At 37.2% G+C, this 12136-nt stretch overlaps 1 long non-coding RNA gene across 2 annotated transcripts; it reads left to right on the top strand.

Moving 5' to 3' along the window:
• The first annotated feature begins 9114 nt into the window (after positions 1-9114).
• LOC147502136 (uncharacterized) lies at positions 9115-12136 on the top strand. Of its 2 annotated transcripts, XR_015221607.1 has the most exons (3): positions 9119-9791; positions 11361-11412; positions 11696-12136. It is a non-coding gene; the product is annotated as an uncharacterized LOC147502136 (long non-coding RNA). The 2 variants fall into 2 exon arrangements; XR_015221606.1 differs by lacking the exon at positions 11696-12136 and having other exon boundaries at positions 9115-9791; positions 11361-11500.

The following is a 12136-nucleotide window of genomic DNA, read 5'->3' as shown; positions in this document are numbered from 1 at the left end:
AATTCATTTAAGTAGCAACTCATAATAGTAATCAATCATGTAATGTATTCGTTCAATATAGTTATGTGAACCCAACATTTATATGCTTTACACACTACTCGCGTTAAATCTTAATTAGATAGTGACAAACAAGGTTATACAATTTTCGACAACATTTTATTATTACATTTGTCCATAAAATTTACAACATAACACGTAGCACAATTTACACAGTCAAAAGTCCACAATCAATGCTCAAAACCAAAACCCAAAAGTCTAAATATTTAAAGACCTCATTTTTATCTATATTAAGTTATATGAACCGCCCCAAAACAAACTTAGAAACTGGCCCAAAGAAAACACTAGTTAGTTTTGGCCCAAGCCCAAAAGTCTAAAACCAACTTATTTATTCAACCTGACCCAATTGGGGACATAAGGACCAGTGACCAGCCTCTTTTTGTGTGTGTATGGATGGTGTGGATAGATGATGGTCGTTGAACAAAATAAAAGCGTATCAAAACCTAATTATCCCTCAATAAGTAAAGGATGAGTAGGGTATCGTTCCACTTTTAAGTGTATGTTATGTGAAGGACAGGACTGGAAATGGGGTTTTAGGGATTAAAAACTATGATTATAGAGATTTAGATTCTAATGCTAAACTAAACTAAATTAACTAAACTATTGGGAATTTATAAGAGAGAGAATTCAAGAGATTAGAATCCACCAATACTTTTAATCTATGACCTTCTGCTTCATGGTTGTTCTTACAAGTAGACTACAATTAGGTAATCGAGCAAGTGCCGATGCCCTCTTGGACAAAACATCGTTAACAATTAACTCTACTTAAGGTTGTTCCTATGTTTATGCTATTAATATCTTCTTTCCTTTTATGTACGCTCGGGCAGCCATTCAATGTATTACCAAGAGCAACATCAAGGAGTACTTCCTAATAGGTATGCCATTCAATGAATCACCACTTAAGGCAAACACAAAGAATACTTCCCCTAGGCAGCCACTCGAGCTACCCCTTCTAAGGCAACACAAAGAATACTTCCCTAACTTTAAAGAACTATACTACTAGAAGAAAAGTAAAGAACACTAGCATGATATTAATATTGTAAAACATAAACCCTATTCTATACTTCCATCCCCGGTGTGGGCAATGGAACTAATAACTAAAAACATAAAGAACTAACCTAATTGAAGAACACCATGAACCGTAAGAATCATTAAACCTTAAAGATCGGGCTTCATCTCCTCCCTTGAAGGAGAAGATTAGCCTTCCATAAAGAAGAAAAGAACACTAAGAACGAGAAAAAGAAGAGTCGAAGAACATAAGACTAGAAAGACTAATTTATTAAGACTCGCCTAGTTAAAACCGATCTTTTATTATTAATCTCTCTCGCCTCAAGTTCGGAGACAAGAATATAAGTGAATTGGCCCATTACATGAGGCACTTAGGTCCTCTATTTATAGGGGTTACAATGAGCTCTAGAAACATTCCAAACCGTCATTTGTTTCCTAATACAAATAGACTTCTTCCAGAGTCCAACTTCATCTCCAAAACTTAGAAGGAATTGGCTACAAGATTGTCGATTCATACGCGGGACGCACTATTCATGCATCCGGACTTAATCAATGCGTTTGGGCCTTTCGATCTATCGGCCCCAACGCATGGGTCTGGGCCTGGACGACGATAGTCGTGGTCTCAAACGCGAGACTCTATTTTTCCACCTTTGGTCTATTTTTCTTTCCTCTTTTGCAGGTTTTGGTCCAAGCAATGAATCCTTTGGCCTTGGGCTTCCAAATGGGCTTTAAAATAGGTCCAAGTCACATCTTTAATAACTTCAATTCCTTGGCCTTCTCCATGATTGTCCACGGGCTTCCCATGTGATCCTTAATGCTCCGAATTGCTCCATTTTATCTCTTTTTCTCTAATATTCTACAAAACTCTCTTTTTCACCTGTAGAATCTTAAAACATAACTTACAAACACTATTAGTCCACTAAGATGGCTAAACAAGAGGCATAATCGAGGGTTAAATTGCACTTTTTGAGCACTTATCAACCAGCTCACATGAAATTAGAAACCGGCCCAAAGAATACTAATAGGTTTCGGCCCAAGCCAACAAAAATGAAACTTATACTGGCCCAAAACTTTAATTAGTTCGGCCCACAACACTGAACCTAAACCGGCCCAAAGGAAACTAAGGTGGTCCGACCCAACAACAAACTAATAGAACTGGCCCAAACCAAACTGATTTAGCTCCGGCCCAACTAACAAAACAAAAGGTTTTGGCCCAAAACCCAAGCCTAACCGACCAACAGGTCATCTTCTCCATCAACTACCATCAGCTCCCTCCACCAGCCACCAAATCGGCCACCACAACCTCCACTCGTCCGCCCATTTCAACCCAGCGGTTTCCCTCCTCATCAAAACCAAACAACATTAATACACACAAAAACTCGATTCATTACCTCGATCCCCCTTCATCAAATCTAGATCTGGTTTTCGCGCCACCATTAACGCCAGACTCAAAGCTTCAATCCGCCCTACTATCCAGCCCCCAATCAACCCTCAACAACCAATAACCAACCAATAACCAACATCACAACTAAAAGAGTTCAAACAAATCAATAGGATTTTGTTCTTTTGGCTGGGCGACGGCATTAGCGCCCCTTCAGAGCTTCGCCAGCACCCATTCCACTACACAATCCAATTTTCATTCCCTAAACCTAAGTCAACAACAACACCACTTTCCCATACCCCCGACAGTTCAACCACCAATTTCAATCTCGACAGCCCCAACAAACCTCAACAACCAAACATCAAAACTATATACACAACTATATACAAGTTCAATCCATAATGTACAGGGGCTTTAGCCGCCATTAACGGGCCGAATAAGGTTCGACAGTTCAATATCAACTTGCAGAGTTTCGAGTTTTAACAACACGACAGATTTCAACAAAGTTTTAACAACACGACAGACAGGACGCCGAATAAAATAGGAGAATAATCATAAATAAAATGGAACCTTGGATAGACATAAATATCTCTGTATACACGTAAAACAACTGTAGGTTCAATGAAATAGCAAAAATAACTACTCACTTAATCAAAAGCTCCACGAATTCATCATAGTCCGAATTGTCGCGCTCCAACCCTCTAGCAAACGAGCCGCCTCCATTTTATTTTATTTTTATCTAAAAAAAAACCCTATTCTCTGGAAAAATATGAATATATACCTGGGTTTGAAACCTAAGCCCAACACAGACTCGGGCCCATAAATCAGGCCCACGTATCCCAAATTCAATCAAAAAATTAATTAATTAATAAATAAATAAATACGTATTTTAAATACGGGCATTACACGACTTTTGGTGTTTGCTTCCTCACGAGGCGGTACTAGCCATGTACTTTCTGGTACGGCAATCTCCATAAGCTTCCTAATCATAACACTTTGCTCTTCTTCAGAAACCATTGCAAACCTTTTCATGAACAAGTCGATCGAAGGTCTAACATTGGGACCAACACCCACTAACACATTGGGAGAAGCAGACAATGTTTTCCAAAAGGGGTTGATAGCAATCAAAGGGATGGACCGCTCTTGCTCTTCAAACTCAATTAATTCATGAGCACATGGCAGTCCATGGCTCGTGCACAAATAACACCAACACCTGATCTCTCCATCTTTAACACGTTTTACGTGGGTATCTATTTCTTCAAATAGCAAGTCCAAACATTTGTGTGAGACAAGGCCTCTGAGTTCACGAAACAAAGGAATCTGGTGGTGGTGCTGAGTTACAATCATACTTCTCTCGAAGGTAGCTCTAATCTCAAACATCTGGATCTCTAGAATCGGGTAGATTAAGCGAAACATACTCAAAAAATCATGATAGTTTGTATTTCCTAGTACACGCTTCACCTGAGCATGAAACCAACTCTATTGGTCATTGTACTCCCAAAGTGAATGTGTTGGTCAGTCCAACAACATATGAATCGATCCCTATGAGGAAACCAAGTCTCTCGCAAATAACTAACAAAATTGGAGTACTCAACCCTGTAATATTTTTTCAAAGCATCCCATCTACGCTGAAAAATAACCTCTGTATTCGATTTGACTACAGTGTTCCACGAGAACTGGGCATTCTCTACAAGTTTTGTGCTTGAAAAAATATCGTAATATTTTGAAAGGACGCACGTAGCGATATGTCATCTACATAGATGCTTATGTGCATTAAAGAAAACTTTATCAGCGACACTCATCAGGGCCAAGTTCTTGTCAGACACGATCACAGATGGGCTTATGTCACCAAACAAGCCACTAAACTGACATAGGGCCCACTCATAGTCAACTGTTGTTTCAGACTGAAGCAGCACCTGACACATAGTGAAAGACTTCCACGTTGAACTCACCCCAACAAACTATATGAAAGGCCACCAATACTTGTTAGTTTTGTAGGTAGCGTCTAACATGAAAACTATTGAAAAGTCCGAGCCAACTTAACACCTTCTAGATGGGCCCATAACAACCCCGTTATCTCCTTGGTATTCTCACCCTCTCTCAACTCCTCAAAATAATGTTATTTTAATTTGCTAACAACTCACGCAATATCTGCAATTGTGTGAGACCGTTCATATCCAATCTCCTCACCTTCTGCCTTGCAGTGTAGACTTGGGATATACTAGATATGTTTCCATGATACTTATTCTTGATAGAATCCAAAATTTGTTTAGGCTTTATTCCACACTTACTCATCTCTGACAAGTACTCGAACTCTGGAATGGTCAGACGAGTAGAAAATGCATGTCCTTCAAGGGTTTTCGCTAATACATGGTTGTGAATACCATTTCTAACTTCTATTTTCCAACTATCGGCAGTGCCGCGTTGGAAAACACCTTTTAACTTAAATGGACATCCCGATTTCTTGGTTCTCGATTTTCTTTTATTAGCCCTCCCTTCGCCTTCCTTCTTGTGTGACTGATATACACCTGAGCACTCGCAAGACAAATTCAATCTTGCCACTCTGTTTCCTTTAACATACTCCGACTTTTCAATTACCACACCACATTAACTTATTTTTTTCTAGCGGTTACCTAACCAATTGCCTAGCTACGTGTATGAAAGACCTAAACACATAAAAAACAACTATTATTAATACACTAATAAAATTACATTTAGAAAATTAAAAAAAAAAAAATGAAATCAATGCCTATTCCATCATACCTCTTCCGTAGTAAATATTTTTGTTGTATCACTTAAAATCGGTTGACAATCCATGTCATTTGAGTTTGCAGAGGATCGGTTCTCAGATCGCGGCAAAAGATCCTACATATAGAATAAAACAAGAGTCTAAAACAATTTGTGTAATGAGGAATTTCAAAGTCACAAAAAAAAATGAACTTCTCACTAAATTTAGTCCAAACGACCCAGCCACATCAGCTAATAGGGTTCCTAAATGACCCAGTCATGTAGTTCCATAGAGGGTCCAAACGACCCAGCCATGTTGGTTGCTAGAGTCCCCAAACGACCCAGAGGTGTCGTTTGGGCTCGGGTTCTAAATGTTGTTAATTCATTCATTCAAGTGTTTTGCATTCATTCATTCATTTATTCAATCAAGTGTTTTGCATTCATTCATTCATTCAATCAATCAAGTGTTTTGTATTTATTCTAATCAATGCTCTCTTGTAGATTCATTCATTCATTCAATCAATCAAGTATTTTGTATTCATTCTAATCAAGTATTACCTCATTATTTAGGTTTGGTTGTCTTTGTTGTCGACGATTTCTCGGCATCTCATTTGCTCGACTAGTCGCATCTTCTATTTCTTCAACTTCTTCACCTTCACCTTCAACATTTTTTGCCACTTCTTCACTTTTTGTTGGTTGTTCTTCACCTTCAATATTTATTCTATTTTCTCTTTCTCTAATTTGTTGTTGCACTTCAAACATTACTTCAAATGCTTTTTCTTCATCTTCGTGTTCCATTTAGAATTTTGATTGGGTTTTGATTGAGTATGGAAATAGTAAGGAGTAAATGAGAAACTTGAGTATTTGATTGAGTATGAAAAAAAGAGTAGAGTATTCTATGTAGAGATATTTGAAATTTTGATATATTTTGAATAATTGAGTGAAATATGTTTGTAAACCCTAAAACCCCAAACTCGTTTATTTTCAAAATTGAAAAAAAAAATGGAAAATAACAAGTTTAGATATAAAACAAATAATTATTTTAGATTTGGATAATTGAGTGAAATATGTTTGAAATTAAAATTTTTTTATGTCGGTACGAAATTTATAAACCCTAAACCTCAAACCCCAAACTAGTTTATGATTCACAATTTGAAAAAGAAAATGGAAAATAACAAATTTAGATTTAAAACAAATTATTATTTCGAATAATTAAATGAAATATGTTGGTACGAAATTTGTAAACCCTAAGCCCCAAACCCCCAAATTAGTTTATGATCCACAATTTGAAAAATAAAATAAAAAAATAACAAGTTTAGATATAAAACAAATTATTATTTCGAATAATTGAGTGAAATATGTTAGAACGAAATTTATAAACCCTAAACCTTAAACCCTAAACCCTAAACCCCAAACCCCAAACTAGTTTATGATTCACAATTGGAAAAAAAAAATGAAAAATAAAAAATTTAAATATAAAACAAATTATTATTTTAGATTTTGGCATGTTTTAACTTGGTTATATAGATACTATGTCATAACAGATAAAGAGTGTAGAGTGCATGTAATTGTGTTGTTCCTAACCTAATTTTTTAAATTGGATTTCAATTTTGCTAATTCAATTGGGATGTGTTGATAATTGATCATTACTAATTCAATTTTGCATATCATTGTTTAAATAAATTATTGTACAATTATGATTGATTAATGATTTGTATTATAATAAAAGTGTTCGGTGTTTATGTATAAAAAAAAGTGTAATTGATGTTTATGTAATCAATTTTTATTGGTTAATCGTGCTAATAATTAGTTAATCAGGAATTTCCTTGGTTTAGAACTTCTTAATTATTTTAGTCCAAACGACTCCCCCATGTCTCCCCATAGAAGCCCCAAACGACCCAGCCATACGGCTTGCATGTGATACCAAACGACATGTTCAGACCGTTCAATGGAAAAAACAGAGAACTCTGTCTCAAACGATATGGCTAAGACGTTTGAGTGTACACTCAAACGATATGGGCAAGCCGTTTGAGTGTACACTCAGACCGTTCCATGGAGTTCCAAATAGCCAATTCTCAAACGACAAGCTCAGACCGCGTGCATGTACACTAGAACAACATGGTGGTATCGTTTGATTATATACTCAAACGACACAGCGAGATCGTCGTACACTCAAATGATCGGAGGGTTTCGTTATGACAAGACCGGTTGAATTGGTTGTTGGGCTTGGACTTTGATGGCAAACTTATAATTTTTTTTTGGGTTGCCCAATCCAATTTGATGAGTGCTCAATTAAACTACCTATAATTTTCATAACCCATTAAGCTGTCTAGGAGACTAAGACAGAAAATGCACAAATATACATACATACCCGAATGCGCACTACAATGAATGAGAACACAATATATCAAATACACAAATGAACATACGAATGACATAATCTAACTTTAACATAGAAGATTTTTTTTATTATACTAAGCCCAATAAGCCGTACACATTTAGCCATAGATTGTGCAGAATATTCAATGCCGCCGCCCCCCCCTATATACACACACAACAAAAGAGAGTTAGCCCCTAAAAAGGGGCGACTCCTTAAGATTAGAAAATTACATACTCGATGACAACTCAATAGGACCGTGCTGAAATAGGGTCCAAACAAAATATGGAGGGGCCCGTCTACCTCTAAAAACTAAACTATAGGCGACAAAGTTCAGGACCCTACTAACATAATAAAGTTTACACTCAACTAATTTAAATAATAAAGAGTATATATCATGAGCTATAGACGCTGCTCCCCAAGAAAACATTGTTCCTCTACGCTCCAAAACAACAAAAAGGGTTTGGTAGTCTGACAATATTGCTACTTTATTGATGTGCAACCGCTGTGCTAACTTCAATCATTTAAGGATAGCTATGGCTTCAGCCTCTTCTGGGTCTCCAGCTCTATTCCTGTCATGTCTTGCACCAATGCATACACCAGCAGAGTTTCATAAAACAAAACCAAGGCCTACTTCGGTGTAATTGTCCACCTAGGATGCATCTGTAGATATATAAGACCAATCTGAGCATATACTGGGTCAATTGGTACTCCTGCTAATAAATGGTTTGTTGTTAAGTTTTTGGTGATGTAAGTGCTTGCTCTGAAAAGTATAACGGTGATCGGAGTTTGCTTGTTGTTGAAGGTAAGATCATTCCGATCGATCCATATAGAGTACATGGTTGTAACTACATAGCTAAGCATGTTTATGATATCATATTTATTATTGTGTCGATTGATAAGACTACTCAAGATGGAGCTGAGATTATCACTTGAGTTCCAATTTTCAGTTCTTAGGCCAAAACCAAAATCATACCAAATACGCTTGAGCATAGTACAATGGAAGAGAGTATGAGAGGTTAACTCCACCTGGTTATTACATCTCGGACAGGTAGATAACTATACTATATTCCGGTGATTCAAATTTTCTTTTGTCGGTAATGCATTTTTTACTACTTTCGATAAGAAGAGTTTTACCCGTTGAGCAGTGTCCAGGTGCCAGATGCAATTTAAAAAAAAAATGTGAATTTTCTTGATAATCACTGCTAAAATACTTGTATACTGACTTAACTGTGAGTTCACTATTTTTTATTTATTATATTTGTTAAAAATATCCTATAGGGGTCTGGCCTGCGGAGTTGACTTGGCCCCCAAAACCTCAAGGCCGCCCCGACAATACTAAGAGTGATGTCTATTGGATAACTATCAAACATTCCGAGAAAGACTTGACAACAATATTTTAGCATTTTAGGCTTCGTGCCTCAAAGTAATTGACAACAACAAGTGTATGTCTTAAAAAGTCATACCATAGAAAGAAAATGAAAAGGAAAAAGTTAGTTTGCTTCCTTCGAGTTATTATGATGCTTCGGATAAGAAAGCATATAGAATTATTGATTATCAGTGTACAAAATACTTATTGGAAACGATCGAGTTGTTGTGCATTCCCTACTATAAAGTTTGGGATTGAACAAAAAGAGTATACAAGTTGCTCTTCATTGGCTCCAAGCTGTGTGCTCTCTATATGGCATCTATTGTTCCAGAGAATAGCTTCAATGGAGTGGGGAATCGGGAATAGGATAGCATATAATGGAATTTAATTTCATTTCCAGATATCATTTTCATGTGAATATAAAACAATATCTAAACCTTGAATAGATATTTTATTGTGGGTAGAGAATCTTGTAGTTGGAGGTGGGATTCTTATTAGTGAGTAAGCAGATTGGATAAGCCAATGTTTTTGTATAGATAAACATCATAAACTAATACAGATTAGTCCGATAGCCTTAATATTATCAAGGATTTCTCCACTTCCAGTAGTTGGTTACTTTTTTTTTTTGATAAAACAGTAGTTAGTTACTTGGTTTCATATTGGGCCAAAAACTGAAAATTGAAAAACAGGCTCAAAAAGATAATCATATTGGGCCGCATAAACTTTTTGCAATGTTATTCCATGTATAAGAGGATTAATTGGGCAGCATATTTATGAAAGTCCATGCCGTTGCGTGGCAAAGGTTAAAATCCTTACCTATGTGCATCTCTAATTGCTTTCTATTTCATGCTGTGCGTATGTCCATCACAAAGGTAAGATGTGTGCTCGTATTTGGGTGCTAGGATGTTTTTCTTTTGTTTTGGTTTATTCCATTTTTTTTTGTCTATAACAGTTTATGGTGGTTTTCTGGATTTTCTTGTGCATTGTTTACGGGTGCATGAGGGTACCTATTTTTATCCTCATCTTCGGGTTCTTTAAACGGCTCCCGAACCTCACCCCCACCCCCACCCTCATCCATATGAGCTTCGGGGTCTCTCCCCAACCTCATCCATAAGGTTAGCTGACTGCATCGACCATACTGTAGAAATATCAACACCGTCGGGCTTGTCATAGAGGATGGGACGGACCGCCAGCGTCGTATCCTCTAGCAACATATGTCTAGGGATAGTTATCTTCAATGAGGCCAACTCTATAGCACCCTTCCATCGCCACTTCCCTTTTTCTTTTTGAAACAGTCTTTCTATTTGCAACCTTTAGTGGTATATTTTCCTTTTCGAACAGTAACTCTAGAAGGTAGGGCGAGCCATCAATGCTGAGTAAATCAAAAAAATTGAGGGGTGTTGGTTCCGATGTCCAAGTGCGAAATCTTTTGGTGTGATGCCAATCAAAACATTTAAAAAGGAAATGGTGAAGATATTTGATGATTGTAAGCGCTAGGGCAAAAAGGAGATAGAGGCCAAGGCTATACTATTGGGTAAGCTATACGTTACTTTGCTCATCTCCACTGTATTTCTTTGTCATCGCTAGGGTATCCTGGATGGTTAGTTTCGATGGTACAACGAAGCTAAAAAAATTAGCTTGGGATGAAGAAATAGCTAAGTGCCCACAGGATGGTCTCAATGAAGCACAAAAAAAGGAGAAGGAGAGTAGTGAAACAAGCATTGATGGCTGGGTACCTTCTGGAGCTACTGTTCGAAAAGGAAAATATACAACTAAAGGTTGCAAATAGAAAGACTATTGCAAAAAGAAAGAGGGAAGTGGGGAAGGAAGGGTGCTATAGAGTTGGCCCCACTGAAGATAACTATCCATAGTCACATGTTACTAGAGGTTGCGACGCTGGTGGTCCTTGGCATCCTCTATGGCAGCCCGACAATGTTGATATTTCTACAACATCGCCGATGCGGTCAGCGAACCTTGTGGATGAGGTTGGGGAGCAGTCTGAAGATCCTGAAGGTCATATGGAATTATGGATATGGATAAGGGTGAGGTTCGGGAGCTCTCTAAAGAGCCCAAAGATGAGGATGAGAATGGGGACCTCAACAATGCACAAGAAAATCCAGAGCGGTCTGAAGTCGAGAATGTGCCTTTGGGAAAGAAGAGAAACAATAAGGATAAATTTTCTCCCTCAACATGAATCTTATACCAATCAATCCAAAGAGGGTTAGTGTTCCGGTATTCCTGATCCACCGAAACCAAAGAACACAAAGAAACCAAAGAAAACGAATGGCTTGTTGTGATTAGGTTACTAGTTTTGTTGGATGTTTTAATAAACATTAGTGATTTAATCTCTTGTCATGGCCCATCTTTGATTAAGTAGTGGTGTTTTAAGTCTTGGATTTGTTGTTTATATGATACTTAGTTTGTTTTGATACTCTTGACAGGAAAATGCACCCTGGAAGTACTGTTCCCAAAGTATAACAGTAGTTTTTATCTGTAAGCGCACTATATTTTAACTAAGAGTACTTGGAATTACCATTTCAGAACACAACAGCACATGAAGTTCCTTTACTGATTATTTTTAGACACTGCGTATTTCTAGTTTGACCGAAGATGTCAAGTACTTTTACACTGTATAACTAAGCGTACTATCTTAACACTACGAGAACTCGTAGTGTTACTACCTACTTTATCAGTTTCTGTAGCCACTATTGAAATTGTGTCATGAATAAATTATTTTCTTTTGTGCTGCCACTTGTCTAACTTCTGGCATGGGAAGCATATAGAAGGAAGCCAATATAAAACTGGAGCTGGATTTCACTAGTTATAAGCAGCGGGACAGTGCTCTTGACCTCTCCTGCTTCTACCCTCGATCTTGTGTTGACTCTTCTATTGGAGGCAAAATCAGTGGATCATCTCAGGTTGCAGGGTACTGCATTTCTTTTTGGTTCCAGTCTAATGCTTCTGCACCGTTCACTTTGGAACAGAAGTGTCTTGATTGGAAGTTGTGGTATATTTATGCAATTTACAGTACAATAGCTATAAGTCAGAAATATATTAATTTGACCTTTGCTGGCTTGTCTGATATTCTTCTGATATTATCCTGTATGATGCAGCTAGAAAACTATTTTTGATATGTATATTCAATTTGTTTCTCATACATATAACATGTCCCATAATCCGGTAGTATTTAAGAAATTTATCCATCGAATCTCTAATG

Source organism: Coptis chinensis, chromosome 4 (assembly GCF_015680905.1).
Source record: "Coptis chinensis isolate HL-2020 chromosome 4, ASM1568090v1, whole genome shotgun sequence".
Classification (NCBI taxonomy): domain Eukaryota; kingdom Viridiplantae; phylum Streptophyta; class Magnoliopsida; order Ranunculales; family Ranunculaceae; genus Coptis; species Coptis chinensis.
This window is presented reverse-complemented; position numbering and strand designations above follow the sequence as displayed.